The 16,261-nt window shown below is 37.2% G+C and overlaps 1 long non-coding RNA gene across 1 annotated transcript; it reads right to left on the reverse strand.

Annotated features, from left to right (window-relative positions):
• Nucleotides 1–1,625: 1,625 nt before the first annotated feature.
• Nucleotides 1,626–14,194, reverse strand: LOC143441413 (uncharacterized). Its single transcript, XR_013108783.1, has 5 exons — nt 14,003–14,194; nt 9,192–9,283; nt 6,246–6,400; nt 5,291–5,539; nt 1,626–4,187 (listed from the first exon to the last, which is right to left on the reverse strand). It is a non-coding gene; the product is annotated as an uncharacterized LOC143441413 (long non-coding RNA).
• Nucleotides 14,195–16,261: the final 2,067 nt, after the last annotated feature.

The raw sequence follows: 16,261 nt of genomic DNA on the forward strand, positions 1-16,261 counted from the left end.
CTGTGCCCTTCACACCCACCTGAGTCAGGGCTAGTGCCCATTTTTTAACCCGACACATTGATCATTTCAAGAAACCTCTGGTTACTATGCATTACCCAGACAAGACATGCTTCTCGAATTCAACTTGTATATTTGGCAGATTAAATAACATTATCTAAAAAAATTCATTACAGCGTGTGTGTGTGTGTGTGTATGTGTGTGTGTGTGTGTGTGTGTGTGTGTGTGTGTGTGGTGTACTCACACACATGCCATGGCACTCATGTAGAAGTTAAAGGGTGACTTATAGAAGTCAACTCTCTTTCAGCTATGTGGGCTGGAGGGATGGAACGCAGGCCTCATTTGCAAATACCATCGAATACTGGGTCATCTTGTCTGCCTGAGACAGTTCTATTGGTATGGTACTATTTGCTAAATTCCTGGCTATTTTAAATAACACGGTGAGCATGGCTTTTTGTAAACTTAGAAAAGCTTGCCTATAAAATTTATTTAACCAAGATGTTTTTGGAGCTACATATATGACAAGATTTGAGGTGTTTGTATCTTGATTAGATTTCACCTATATATCCATACTCAACTATGCATTAAACTTTTATGCAAAATTAAATTCTCTTCTGTACATCTTTCCATGCTTTGCTTTATATACACTGATTTTAAATAACTATATTTCCCAGAGATACCTAGTTTTACACATTCTTTCTGAATTTCAATCTATTTGCCTTCTTTTGTCCTAACTCATCATCTTCCTTCCAGCTACCACTTTTACAGTATTCCAACATCTTAAATAAAATGCTATTTCCTTCATCATTTCTTTTTACTTTCTAAATTATAGCCCCTAAAGATATAAATGTAACTTTGAAATATATTTGAAATTTTTCCACAAATCTTGATACATGCTTTCTTGGTTTAATTATGTCCTAAAGATATTTTAATTGCATTCTTATTCCCTCTTTAACTAAATTGTTTTTAAATTGAATCTTAATTAAATTTTAGTTTTGTTTGTTCTTGAGGAAAGGATGTAACCTAATGTCCAGTTTTAAAAGTCAACAACATTGGCATGATTTTTGGACTTAATTAAATTTTATAAACATTCCCCAGGCACTTGACAAAACAATTTTCTTTATTTATAGTTTAACTATATAGAATTCATAAGTAGTATGCACATTTACCTAATCTGATGTGTGATAGCATTCTTTGTATTCTCTCTCTGTCTCTCTCTCTCCCTCTCTCTTTGTCTCTCTTTGTGTGTCTCTGTCTCTCTGTGTGTGTCTCTCTGTCTGTCTCTCTCTTTCTGTCTCTGTCTCTCTATCTCTCTGTCTCTCTTCCTCACTCCTGTTCTCTTACTAGCTTATTCTCTTTCTTCTAAGTTACACTTGTGCCTTTAGGCACTATGGCGTCTTATAACCACATACAATTTAAAAACTAAAAATCAGGGGGGTCATGGAGGTATGAATTACAGTCTATGGAAACTCTCCCTTGTGGAGGCAATGCAGTGTGCCATGATAATGAGCATTTACACAACAGATTTTAGGTTCTTGTAAGACTTTTGCTTAGAGATGCCAAAAAAAAAAAAAAAAATCAAGGTAGACAATACGAAATGACAGTAGTTAATGTTGTAGATAAAAATGTGATTTTAACTGTAAAACTAGTGGAACAGATGAAGGAGCTTGGGATTCTGGGAATGGTGGCACTGTGAAAATCTACATAGGGCCTCAGGGAGAAGATGACATTTAACTAAGGATGTGAGAGAGGTAAGGAAATGAGTTAGTACTGCAGGGTTCCCAGGGGAAGATGTTCCAGGTTTTACAAACAGCAAGATGTTAAACCAGGAGTGGTCCAGTCTAAAGAGTAACAAATCTCCCTGTTGCTGACACAGGGAAAACAAAGAAGACAGTAATGACTAGAGACAGCAGTGGAGGGGAAGGCAGATAATTTATGGTATGGAACTTTACAGAGACAACTGAAAACAATACACAGGGAAGGAGTTAACAAAGCACTAGATATGTTAATGTAATAATATATTTAATTTAATTATGTCTTTTAGTGCATTTTGTAACAAAGAATAATAGGAACCTAATTTTCTACAAGAAAAACCTTCCACTTCAAGCCCTTTGTTTTTTTTTTTAAACCTCAATTTCAAAAGTAGTTGGGTCTTTGTTTTGAAATTTCTCTTTTTCAAATCTTTGCAAACTGCCTGAATCCTGCCCATCTCTTCTCTAAATGCAACCGGCATAATACATTTTCATATTCAGAGTTTGTATTTTCCTACATCAAACATAATTACCTGTGAAGCATTTTGTGATATTTCTGCAAAATAAATTATATTACAGAGCGTTTGGGGCTCCATTTACTACCTATAACAATTGGTTTGAGTCGATTGCGTTCTTGGCATAATGATATGAATGATAATGAATATTATTTAGATGCCAAGGGTGTTCTCTCATGGTACTGCATGAAGCTGATGAATTTCTGAAGACTCAACTAGCAACTGAAGTGTTTATCTGCACAGGAAGACTGCCTCTCAGATTTCAGGCACAGCAATGCCTGGCTTGTAAAGGAAGCAGGCATCTGACCCCACTTCTCTACACTGGCTGCTCACTCTCAGCCAGCTCCTGCAGACCCAGCATCACTCAGAGCATAGAACTTCATGGCAGAAGGACCCTCTATCTCTAGAACTATGGTAGATACACAAAGATGAGTTTTCATGCTTAGTATTTGCACAGTTAAAATTATAATTATTCATTTCAAAATAAATGTAAAGTTTTATCCAGCAGCTCTACACAGAATATAACCTTAATTTTTTTTTTTTTAGTAGTGAAGAAAAAAGTTAAAATTTGTAAAAAGAAAACAACCAGTTTTCAAACTCAGCGGCAGTTTTTATATCATTTCTGCAGTATAGTGTTAGCCTAGATTTAACTCCTGTCTCTGCTACTTAGCAAATCTGTTACATAAATTATGTAAATAACAATCACATCTGTGTCTTGATTTAGTCATCTATGCATTTAGATTTAAAAATATACGTTTTTCTTGATATAGAGGTTAAATGAGATTAATGTCCTAATTTTTATGCCATGAAGTCTAGGACAATAAATATTATAACTAATATGAATTCTATAGACCAACCATTCTCTGACCCTACCTCTGGTAGGAAGTGGGGAGGTTCATCTTACATGAATTTTATTTGTTCTGGCTACAATAAATCTGATAAATATTTTTTCTCTTCAAAGTAATATTTTTGCCTAACCCAACTATGCGCATGTACTAGCTAATAACAAAAACAAAACCTAACAGGAAATAAAAAGAATATGACAAAAATAATAAAAAGAATGAAAACCATTCTATTTTAAGTCTCATTCTCTGACTGATATAATCCTGACTATTCATTGATAATATAGAAGCCCATCAAAAAAAAAAAAAAGACAGCTAAATATTATGTTATTTCGATAGAGTTAGCCATAGCCCAGACAGCTTAAACAGTAGGCACTTGCCTCCTGGCTCTGGAAGCTTGAAAGTTCAAAGTCAAACTGTTGTCATAGTTAGGTGACGGTCCTCTTCATAGTCTGTCAATAGCCCCATTATTTTGCTGTGTGTTCTTATCTTCTCCTAATTCATGTGTATAAGGACATGGTTGTCCCCCTTTATTGTGCCTACTCTTAAAAAATGCTAACCCATCATATCATGAACCCATCTAAACCTGTTTATGTTACAAACATGCTGTTTACAAACATCATTACATTGGGATTACAGCTTCAACCCATAAAATTGAAGGGAACATGAATATTAAGCTCATAACAGAAGTACATTATAATTTTGTATTCAATAAGTGAGGTTAAATCAACTGGACATGGGTTTGGGGCCACCCAAATAGGCACAGACAATCTACCAGTGGCCACACAACCAAAGAAAAGTGACTTCTCCATACATAAATATTTAATAATTGTTAATACTTCTTCATCTGGGGCTAGAGCCTCGTGATTTTCTTTCCTATCCATTTAGAGCCTTGACTACTTGATCTTCTGCAGTCTTGTGCAAGTAATCACAGTTATGCCATGAGTTCATGAATACAATTGCCATTTCTTCCTTGAAGAGTAAATAGTTGGTATATATGTTCCATTTAGGACTGAGCTGTCAATAAACAATTATTTTCAACATCTTGATCAATTATCAGTCTTTGTATTTTTTGATGACCACTGTAAGAAGAAATATCTCTGGTCAAAGTTGAAAGCAATGCTAACCTATCAGTTTGAATATAAGTATATAAAGGAAGGTGGACAAAATATCCTTTTAACAAAATAACAGTAGTAGGTTTCTGCATCAAGCTTATGACCTCCATAGCCATGGACTGTGTTCAGGTTTGCTGTACCAGATCTGAGTTTCCTCCTGTGAAACAAGTCTTATATCCGGTTAGAAAGTGGTTGGTTGCACTATAGAAATCATGCCATTGTTACAGCAAAGGGCACAATTTATCTGAAAGGTTAGGGTGGCAACATTCAGGGCTCCTCACTGAATAATACCACTAATGAGCTTTATCCTTCCAGTGATCTACATAGTCCCCTAGGGTACCATGAAAGCTCTTCTAAAGGGAGAAAGTTTTCAGAACAGTTTCAGCTATATTTTGCACTGTTCTACAACCTATTTGTGTGGTATCTTCAGCAGTAGAGTCTTATCATCTAGTTGTGATAGATAATCAAATGCAATGGCTTGCATTATACCATTGATCTCTGAGGTTTCACAGATTGATAATTCATGGCAATGTATTTCATGTCTGGCATTGATAGTTGCATTTAGCAGCCCATTGCTTCCGTGAGAAGCATTTGCCCTTCCATGTCGTCCATTCAAATAGCTTAAAATTACAGATTTCAGTTAGCTTACATATTGAAGTGGTTTACACAAGACATTTTCATAATCTTTAGTTTGAATTAATTCATAGTTCCACCCTCATCCTCTTTTCCCCATTCCTGCTTAAAACTTTAGACCCCTATACTCTTCTTGACTTCTATTCATAAGTGTTCTACTATCTTCACCCCTCATTTCAAGATCTCTTCTCTCTCCCTGTATTTTGAGTCTTTTCTTGCTACTTGACCTTTAAAGATACTTCAAAACAGACACAATAAATCTAAAAAATGAAAACTAGGGTTCATCCAGAACTTCTTGGAGAGTCACACCCATATGCACTTTCTTCTTATATTCACCAGGTCAGAAAAAAAAATACAAAGCCTCACATATCTATTACCCAGCATCAATAATTTTATCACATAGCTTGTTGTGTTTTGTTTGCACAACACTAACTTACCCATGTGCCTTTAATTGGCTAAGTTGGTGATCAATTAGAAATCAGCAAAGATAGTTCAATAAAAGACTTCATGGGTGTTTATAAATCAGGCCTTGTTTCCTAAACACACCTTGTCTCGGAAACTAACCAGCGTGCTATAAAGAAGCCTGGGCTAGACATAAGAGTAATAAAAGACTTGATGGAAGGAGGTTGCAGAGAGCCCATTCTGGGCATTCCAGGCATGTAACATCTTGCAGCCACATAGGAACCCTGGAAGGAAGAAAAAAACAATCCGTATCACCTCAGAAAGCACATAGAATGTTAGAAAGTGACAAACTATTTCCAATTATGTATATAATGAATTGTTAGTAGAAATTCATGATTAAAACAAACTACCAACATATCTGATTAAATTAGTGATGTACTAGTGAAACAGGATTTTGTAATGTTTGTTTGGAAAAAACAAGTCTATATGAGGAGAGAAATCTGTGGCTGAAGCTAGCAATGAATATGAGAATGGAAATAAGAAGACAATAATTTCTCAAAATCTGATAACGCTCTCTTAGTCTTAGAATTTCATTTGTCTAGAGAAAAGAAAATTGCTTGGTTGGTTGATCATATCAGATTAAGATCAGCCAAATATGGTAACATACAGAGCACAATAGACATCTTTTAAATGAATTAAATATTATTTCCCTTGTGTTCATAAAATATAAAGACAGTCTAGAGTTGCAAACTACTTCTATGTTGTTATTCCCTCATCTAAAGGCGTTGTCTCAGGACAGCCCAGCAGGCTCTGAAACTCGGGTCTGTGATCAAATTAGCCCAAAAGAAAGAAGATGTCTTGTTGCATATAGTATTTTTAAATTGCTTATGTAGCATAAGATAACTGAGTCAAAAGACCATGAAAAGATATAAGGAATGGAAATAAATGATAGTTATAGGATAACACTGTATAATCACATTATTCAAATACCTTTGTGTTTCTATGGGTGTATCATTTGCTAGAAAGGTGGTAGATGTCATATGCAAAAATATGAGACAGAAACAGCAGTTACAAAAAGGAAAATTCCAGAAGCAGAGGTGACTGACACATCAGGAGCCACTAATAACTTCAGAGAAAACTTAAGCCTAAAAAACAGAGCCAACAGAAAATGCACCGTGTCATCAATAATTAATGCCACATACCCATTATATAGCTTTTATGTTTATAGCTTATATTGAGTTATTTTTCAACACTAACTTTATACCTCTAAATATCAAAAAATGAAATCAAATGGAGTTATATTACAAACTAAGGTGGTTTAGATCACAAGGCCTCAAAGACTCTGAAAGCATTTATATTAAATGTAGAAAAATACAAAGTCATTGATTTGGGGGGTCAAACAACAAGATTTGGAAAGCATACAGATAAAATAAGTCATAGAAAGACATAAGTAGATAGAATTGAATAAAAGGGAAGACAATAGATATGAGAAAGAGGAAGGAAGGAAAGAAGAAAGGAAGTTGATCAAGTTGTAGAACATAAATCAATCCTTAACAAATATAAGAAAAACACTTTATATAAGAACATAGAGTTATATAATTTATAAAGCATAGCAAGATAAATCTCAAAATAATACAAATATTCAGATACTGAACTTCACATTTCATTAAAGAAATCAGGAGAGAAATGAATTATTTTTAATACAAATATAATCAATGAACTAATATGGCAGCTGACTTTCATTACCTTTGCTAGTCCCCAAGAATCAGAAGAAAATGAGATTTATTTCAATCAGCACCTCAATACCTGGGCAATCAGATGATCTATGTTGATTCCCCTGTGCTAAGCTGGCTATGCCCCCGCCCCAGCCCCAGTCCCAGCCCCATGATAGTTGCAGTTTAACATTGTTCTACCTCTCTCAGTTTCAGACATTTTTTATGGTACCTTCTCAAACCAAAATAATACAAATATTAAGATACTGAACTTTAGATTTCATTAAAGAAATCAGGAGGAAAATGAATCATTTTTATCAAAAAATGAATTATTTATAAATAATTATTATTATCTCCTCCTCGTGGCCCAATTCTCTTGGCTAGTGGAAGTCTCTGTCCTATTCTATCTTCTGCTTAGCTATTGGCTAATCAGCATTTATTGATGAGGCAAAGAATAAATGTTAAGAATTGTTTACACAAATTTGAGACAGGAGATTATTGACATAAACATTACAATACTGTGTCCAGATCAAAACAAGATGAGGCAGAGAAATCAGCATTTGAATAGAATAACAAAAATAACCTTTACACAATTCACAAAAGCATCATGCCTACAAAAGAAAATTTTAAATTCTTATAAATAAATAAAAACTGTAGCAAATGCTATTAGACTCTATGGGATATGTCAAGGCCATAATCCAAGACTAGCTAAAAGATATAACTATTCATATTTTACAAGAGCTGTCAAAATAAATAACTCAATAATGTACTCACTATTCCATCCAAAGGAAGAAGAGGAAGATGAGGAGAAGAAGGAGGAGGAGAGAGAAGAGGAGGAGAAGGAGGAGGAGAAGAGAGAAGAGGAGGAGAAGGAGGAGGAGAAGAGGGAAGAGGAGGAGAAGGAGGAGGAGAAGAGGGAAGAGGAGGAGAAGGAGGAGGAGAAGGAAGAAGAGGAGGAGGAGGAGGAGGAGGAAGAGGAGGAGGAGGAAGAGGAGAAGGAGGAGGAGGAGAAGGAGAGAAAAGAGGAGGAGAAGGAGGAGGAGAAGAGGGAAGAGGAGGAGAAGGAAAAGGAGAAGGAAGAAGAGGAGGAGGAGGAAGAGAAGGAGGAGGAGGGGGAGGAAGAAGAAGAAGGAGAAGAAGAAGAGGAGGAAGAGGAGTAGGAAGAGGAGGAGGAGGAGGAGGAGGAAGGAGGAGGAAGGAGGAGGAGGAAGAGGAGAAGGAAGAAGAGGAGGAGGAGGAAGAGGAGGAGGAGGGGAAGGAAGAAGAAGAAGGAGAAGAAGAAGAGGAGGAAGAGGAGAAGGAGAAGGAGGAGGAGGGGAAGGAAGAAGAAGAAGGAGAAGAAGGAGAAGAAGAAGAGGAGGAAGAGGAGAAGGAGGAGGAAGAGGAGAAGGAGAAGGAGGAGGAGGGGAAGGAAGAAGAAGGAGAAGAAGAAGGAGAAGAAGAAGAGGAGGAAGAGGAGAAGTAGGAGGAGAAGGAGGAGGAAGAGGAGAAGGAGAAGAAGGAGGAGGAGGAGGAGGAGGAGGAGAAGGAGGAGAAGGAGGAAGAGGAGGAAGAGGAGGAAGAGGAGGAGGAGAAGGAGAAGAAGGAGGAGGAGGAGAAAGAGGAGGAAAAGGAGAAGGAGAAGGAGGAGGAGGAGGAGGAAGAGGAGAAGGAGGAAGAGAAGGAGGAGGAAAAGGAGGAGGAGGAAGAGGAGAAGGAGAAGGAGGAGGAGGAAGAGGAGGAGGAGAAGGAGGAGGAAGAGGAAGAGGAGGAGGAGAAGGAGGAGGAGAAGGAGAAGGAGAAGGAGGAGGAGGAGGAGAAGGAGAAGGAGAAGGAGAAGGAGAAGGAGAAGGAGAAGGAGAAGGAGAAGGAGAAGGAGAAGGAGAAGGAGAAGGAGAAGGAGAAGGAGAAGGAGAAGGAGAAGAAATAATAGTAGTAGTAACCAACTCCAAACCATATGGTAAGAACTACTAATGATTATGGCAGAATGTAAGGAAATAGCACCAAACAAAATTCACAGAATCAGTTAGTTTTTTGAAAATGTTACCAAGACTGACAAACAAACCAAAAAAGAGGAGAAACATACAAATTAATAAAATAATGATTTACAACTGAAATATAGAAGATCTCTTTGAAATCAATATTCAAAATGGAATAAAACCTAGAATAAACTGAAAACTTCCAAATCTGTGTGACTTGCCCCAACAAAAGTTAGACAGATCCACAAGGATTGACATCTACTTACCAAGAAAAGCCAGGACTAAGTGGATTCACTGCTGAATTCTGCCAAACTTCTAAAGAAGATCCATCACTAATAACTCTCAAACTGCTCCAGAGCTAAACAGAGAATTTTAGACTGAGGTATCTCAAATGGCTGAGAAGCACCTAAAGAAATGTTCAACTCCTTAGTCATCAGGAAAATGCAAATCAATATGATCCCGAGATTCCATCTTTCACGGATTAAAATGGCCAAAATAAAAAACTTAGGTGACAGAATATGTTGGTGAGGATGTAGAGAAAGAGGAGCACTCCTCCATGTCTGGTGGGATTGCAGACTGGTACAACCACTCTGGAAATTAATCTGGCAGTTCCTCAAAAAATTGAAAATAGTTCTAGCTAAAGACCCAGCTATACCATACCTCCATATCTCATGGAGATATATCCTAGTGATATGCTCCACCATATCACAAGGACATGCACCTCACTAAATCTATAGCAGCCTTATTTATAACAACCAAAAGCTGGAAACAACCCAGATGTCCGTCAACCAAAGAATGGATACAGAAAACATGGTACATTTACATAATGAAATACTACCCAGTTATTAAAAACAAGGACACCATGAATTTTTGAGGCAAAAGAATGGAACTAGAAGTGAGGAAACTAAGATCCAAAAGGACATACATGGTATGTACTCACTGATAAGTGGATATTAGTCAAAAAGTTAAGAATACTCATGAAACAACTCACAGTCTATATGAAGCTTAACAAGAAGGAAGGCTGAAGCATGGGTGTTTTAATCCCAGTTAGAAGGGGAAATAAAATAATTATGGAAGGCAGAGGGAGAAAAGTACATGGGTAGGAGAGTTGAGGGAGAAGAAAAAAGGAGGCAGGATCAAGTATGGGGGTGAGGGAGACAGGAGAGAAGCTCAATGGGTCAGAAGAATGAATAGAAATATGCAGCAGTGAGGTATAGAGGATGGGTGAAACTACTAGAAAGTTTCAGATACCAGGGATGAGAGTGGCTCCCAGGACCCAGTGAGGATGACATTAGCTGAAATGCCCAACAGTGGGGAGATAGAATCTAAAGAGATTGCCTCCAGTAGATAGACATGGCCCCCAGTTGAGAAATGGGACCACCCAGCTATCTCAAAATTTTTGACCCAGAATTGTTCCTGTCTAAAATAAATGCAGGGACAAAAAATGGAGAAGAGACTGAAGGAATGGCCATCCAGAGACTGCCCCAACTTGGGATCCATCCCTTTCATAGACACCAAATCCCAACACTATTGCTGATGCCAAGATCTGCTTTAGACAAGAGCCTGGTATGGCCATTCTCTGAGATGCTCTACCAGCACCTGACTGAGATAGATGCAGATACTTATAGCCAACCATTGGACTGAGCCCTGGGTACCTCTATGGAAGAGTTAGAAAAAGGTCTGAAGGAACTGAAAGATATTGCAACCCCAAAGGAAGAACAACAGTATTAACTAACTCAGACCCCTCAGAGCTCCTAGGGATTAAGCCACCAACCAAAGGGTATACATGGGCTGGTCCCTGGCCCCTGCTACATATGTAGCAGAGGACTACCTTGTCTGGCCTCAGTGGGACAGGATGTGCTTGGTCTTGTGGAGACTTGATACCCCAGAGAAGGGGAATACTAGATGGGTGATGTGGGAATGTGTAGGTGGGTGGGGGAAGCACCCTCAGAGAGGCAAAGGGGAGGGCAGATGGTATAGGGTGCTCATGGAGAGGGAACCAGGAATGGGGATAACATTTGAAATGTAAATGAATAAAATAATTAAAAGGGAAGAACATTTTCCAATCTCATAACAAAAAATCAAACTATTGGTGACTTTTTCTGATGAATATAGAGGCAAAAGTTCCTGACCCCCTCCAAAAAAAAGGACTTACAAAGTGAATTGAGGAACACATTAATTCTACATGTAGAAAAATGAAACTAGACCCGTATCTTCCACCTTGAAAGAAATACTGATTCAGAATGGATCAAAACTTTCACTAATTTAAAACCTGAAACAAGGCAAGTACTAGAGGTAAGCATTGGAAAGCATTTTAAGATAAATTTTCAGGGAAATACTTCTTAGACAAGATTCTGAGAGAATAGAAAAGATCCTATTGCTTGACAGCTGGGGCTGTATAGAATCACACAGTGCAGATGGTCTGCAGAGTGGGAAGAAATCCATGCTAGCAACACTTCAGATGGGGTTAGCATCCGAAGTATATAGGAGTGCAAAATGTAAACATCAAAACGAAAAAGAAAATCACACAATGGCCAGTCAACAAATAGCCCAATGATATGCAAAATGAGTTCTCAAAAGAAGAAATACAGATGTCCAAGAAATACTTTAAAAGGCATTTAACGCATGTGGCCATTTGGGAAATCAAATTAAAATTGATTAGAGATTCCATCTCACTTAATTCAGAATAATGATCATCTAGAAAACGAATGAAAACAAATGATGACACTGCTGTTAGGAAGAAAATCAACTATCACCATCACAGATGTTAGCAAGATGGTTGCTCAAAACATTGACAATTGCACTACCCCACCATACAACTAGACCATCCTGGAGCACGTACTCAGAGGACTCCATAGCCTACCACAGAGAGAGATGTGTGTTCATTATCTTAGCTGGATCTATTCAAGAAGTAAGAGAAAGGATCCAGACTAAATGTACTTCAGTGGAAACAGGGATAGTGAAGATGTAGTATATATACACAAAGAAAATGTAATTACCTGTAAAATGAAAACTATAAAAACTGCAGGAAAATAGATGGCCCCAGGAAGTGTAATGAACAAAATAACAGACTCAGAAAGAGAAAAGTTGTGTATTCTCTCTTGTGTGCCAAGTGTAGATTATAATGGTTGTCTGTATATAAATGGGGCAAGAGTGAGTATGGACTATTAAATTTGGAAAGAAACTATGAGAAGAGAAAAAGAGACGCTGAGGGATGAGAGGGATGAGAGATGTTGACCTGAAGTCTGACGGGAGGTTATGGGCTGCTGTTGAGGATATAAAGGACCTTAGGTGGATCTTAGAGAAGAGGATTAAGAAGGATTAACAACAATTTGTTTGAAAATGCCAGATGTAACCTAATATTGTATATTCAAGGTCAATTTTCATTTTAAAAATACACTAAGGTGACCATACACTACAATAAAATCAGTTTCATTCTAGACATGCCAGGTTAGCTCAACGTATACAAATAAAAAAATGCAATACACCATGTAAATAGTCTTAAGGGGAGAAACTATATGCTCATTTCAATGGAGGCAAAATAGCATTTGTATAATTTAAACATAAAAAATTCCTGAAATATTAGTAAAACATAGAACATGACTTAAAATAATAAAAGCTATATATGGCAAACCTCTAGGCAACATCATATTAAATAGAAAAAATAATTTTTTTCTAAAATCTGGGGAAAAACAGCATGCCTACTCTATTATTATCCAAAATAGTGCATGACGTCTCAGGTACAGCAATAAGGGTATGAGGAAGATGTAAAACAAATAGGAAAGAAGTCAAAAAGCAGAACACATGGTGCTATATTTAAAATGCTCTGTGTACATCATCAAAGCACCTTTACATTTCATAAACATTTTTGGTGAGGTTGCAGATTGTAAAAATCAACACATAAAATTCAATAGTTTTTCTATGTAGCAATAATTAACTTTCTAAAAATAAAATTAGGGAAATATCCATTTATAATAGTTTACCAAAATAAAGCACCTAGGAATAAATCTAGTCAAGAAAGTGGGGAAAGAAACTTTAAAATTAAAACCTTAAGAAACTAAAAGATATTAAGTGAAAATATTAGGTGAATGAAAGAGGTCTTATTCTGCAAATTGGCAAAATTAATGTGAAAATGGTGATACTGCCAACTGTAATCTATAGATTAAATGGTATCTCTATAAAATTTCTAATGCCATTCTTCACAGAAATAGGAAAACATACTGGAATTCATATAGAAACACAAAAGATCAAGTGAAGACAAAGTAATCCTAACTAGAATAGCATTGCTGAGTTTGATTTCAAATGATATTACCAAGGCATAGTAACAGAGAGTATTGTACCAGGAAAATGAGGGAAGGAAGAAAAGGAGGGGAGTATGGAGTGGAGGAGGAGAAGTAAAAAAGAAGGGAGATAGGGAGGGGAGGAGGGAGGACAGAAAAGAAAGATATGATAGAGGTTCCAGAAATAAACCAATATGTCTCTAACCACCTAATATTTAATGTGTGTGTGAGTGTGTGTGTGTGTGTGTGTGTGTGTGCGTGTGTGTGTGTGTGTGTGCGTGTGTTTGTGTGTGTCTGTGTGTGGGGGGGTGAATAACTATGGGTATAGCTCATGAAACTAAAACTGGGACCACAAGAGGAGATAATGAGGTTCTGAAGAATGGGAAGGTGCTAGAATGTACATGATGTAAAGGCAGGGATGAGGCTACGGGAGACAGAAGGGGACAATTGGGGCAACAGGGCAATGGAGCCAAAAGAAGGAAGGAAAATCTACAAAAACAAATTAAGTTTGATAGTGTTGTAATGAAACTTCATACTCTGTAGCCTAATTAAAAATAAATAAAAAGGAAGAAGTGTCAGACAAAAACACAAGGGATTCTGTGCTAATAAAAGTATAATCACACAATTATTTAAGGTAAATTATTAATCTGTGACATTAACAATCATTTTTTTGCCTTGAGAAAAATAACGTAAAAAAGAAGTATGTTTTAACTGGAAAGACTCATTTTACAAGCCTGTTTTCCCTTTGTCCTTTCTTTCTGTCTCCAGCATATACAGCAGTAATGGTGGTTCCATACGCGTCAGAGGTTCAAGGCTGTCCAGAGATGTTGCTGGCAGCTCCATACTGATGATGGCACAATTGTACTAGTTGCAGCCAGTTGGACTTCACATTCCTAATAAAGGAGACAGACTTGATCTTTGCTGCTAAATGCAGGCATCCCTAATTGAATGCACATAGATATGTCAACATACAGTAAAAGTAATAGATGCTTGAGGGATGAATGGAGATTTCTACTGAGAAGGCAGAATGAATGAAACAGCTTCAGCTGATCAATAAATGTTGCTGTTCTGGGGCTCTCTCAGTTGAATTTTTAGATGAAAAAGCAAAGCATCAAACATTCCTTGCAGAGCAATTCTCCAAGGCTCAGCCAGAATCAAAGACCTAGTGGTATCACCCATTATTTCTTATTAATTATTACTATTAGCACTTATCTTTAGAATTCCACAGCACTTTGTCAGTTTCACAACACTTTTAGAAAAGTTGCCTCACATCCTTCCACTCCCTTATATGATTAATAGATTTTAAGGACTTAATATGTACAAATCTTTGCAACAGGAAAGACTGGAAGATACAACACAGTGTGCGATTACATCAGGCAAGGCCAAAAATGCATTGAGACATATTGAGCACTCTGTATGAGGCCTTATGTTGGACATACAGGTGTTTTGTCAAGAATTAACAACATTAAGAGATAGCTATGGTTGTCCCTTCTTCTGGCAGTGAGGTATCTAAAGGGCAAAGTGATTAGAAACTAGTTTCACTCAACAAGCAGGTACTCTAAGTCAGGAACTGTGTAACTCACATCTCCAAACATTGGTAGTCCAATGTGAAGACTTCTAGGGTCTAAGGAACATGTAAAAATGAAACTTCATATATTTGAATCTTTGGCATTTATGTGTATGTGATACTTAAGTTCACATGTATATGGATCACATGTGGGTAAATATTCACATATGTCTACATATATGTAGAGGCCTGTTTGTTGGGTTCCTCAATCACTCTCTTCCTTTTATATAAAGGCAGGATTTCCCATTGGCACACAGAGCCCCCAACTCCCTTGTCTAGCTAGCCTGTTTAATGGGGTGCCCCTGTGTTTACCTGTCATGAGCTAAGATTCTACTTGGGCCACCTACCCACCTGCTGTCCCAGCTCCAGTCCCCTTCCAGCAGGTGGTTTTCCTACAGAGATATTTCCTCCACCCCCAAGACATACATCTGTGAGGAAGTTTGTACTCTGCCTCTGTGGAAATGAAGTTACAACTGATGTACTGATTTACCTGACTGCTCTCTCCCAGGCTTCAGGCCCCACTTTTCTTTTGCTGTCTTGGACAGTTTGCACACATCCTGATGCTAGAAACCCCAGAGGACAGATCACAAAATGGGCAGACTATTTCAGGTACTGATGGCCAGAAATTCTGTGCTGCATTTAAGAACCCAGGAATGAGGGTAAAGTCATTATAAGGAGGAAAAACCACACTGGAATTCAATTCTTTGATGAACAGTGAGATGTTGAACACTTTATAAGCCAATGAGAAATCCCCCAAGGGTTGAGCATTTGGGGGCTCCAAGACTAAACTTTACAGGAATCAACTCATTCTTTTCTGCTTTCTGAAGCAAAGTGACAGCTGCAGGCCAGAGGAGAATCAATGAATAACTTTTTAATTTAGGTTCGAAGTTCCAGCTATTACGTTGTTAATAACATGGTGTGAAACAAAGACAATTCATGTTTCCAAATATTACATAGAATATTAATTCATATTAAAAATTTATTAATTAACCATCTGCAGTTTAACTGGATATGTTCTGTTTTACCTTGTTTTAAAATAATCAAATTACATGTACTATGTTTTAATATCAAGTACATGGATCCCTCAAAGATCAAGAGAATCTGGAGTATATTGAGGAAGAGTTTATACAAGGTTTATCAGTTTAAAAAAAAAATCATGCTTTAACATAAGGCAAGTATAGTTTTGCAATCCAGTAGGTAATTTTAGCATGTATACTTAAAAAGAAGCTACATCTTACTTTAATTTTTTTTAATTTTAGAATACTCAAATGAGCATATGACAGCTGATGTAGGTCTGGGTTGTAGAGCCAATCTCTGGGGCCAGCTCATGACTCAAATACAGCTTTATTCTGTTGACTGGAGACTTGTCTTATCTGACAACAGGCAATGTCTGCATTTCTAAACATTGGCATAGAAATCCTACATATTGTAAACTGAAAGAAAATTTTAATTTCTGTATGCTTTACATAGTATTCTTGGATAGCTGGTA

Source organism: Arvicanthis niloticus, chromosome 2 (genome assembly GCF_011762505.2).
Source record: "Arvicanthis niloticus isolate mArvNil1 chromosome 2, mArvNil1.pat.X, whole genome shotgun sequence".
NCBI lineage: Eukaryota > Metazoa > Chordata > Mammalia > Rodentia > Muridae > Arvicanthis > Arvicanthis niloticus.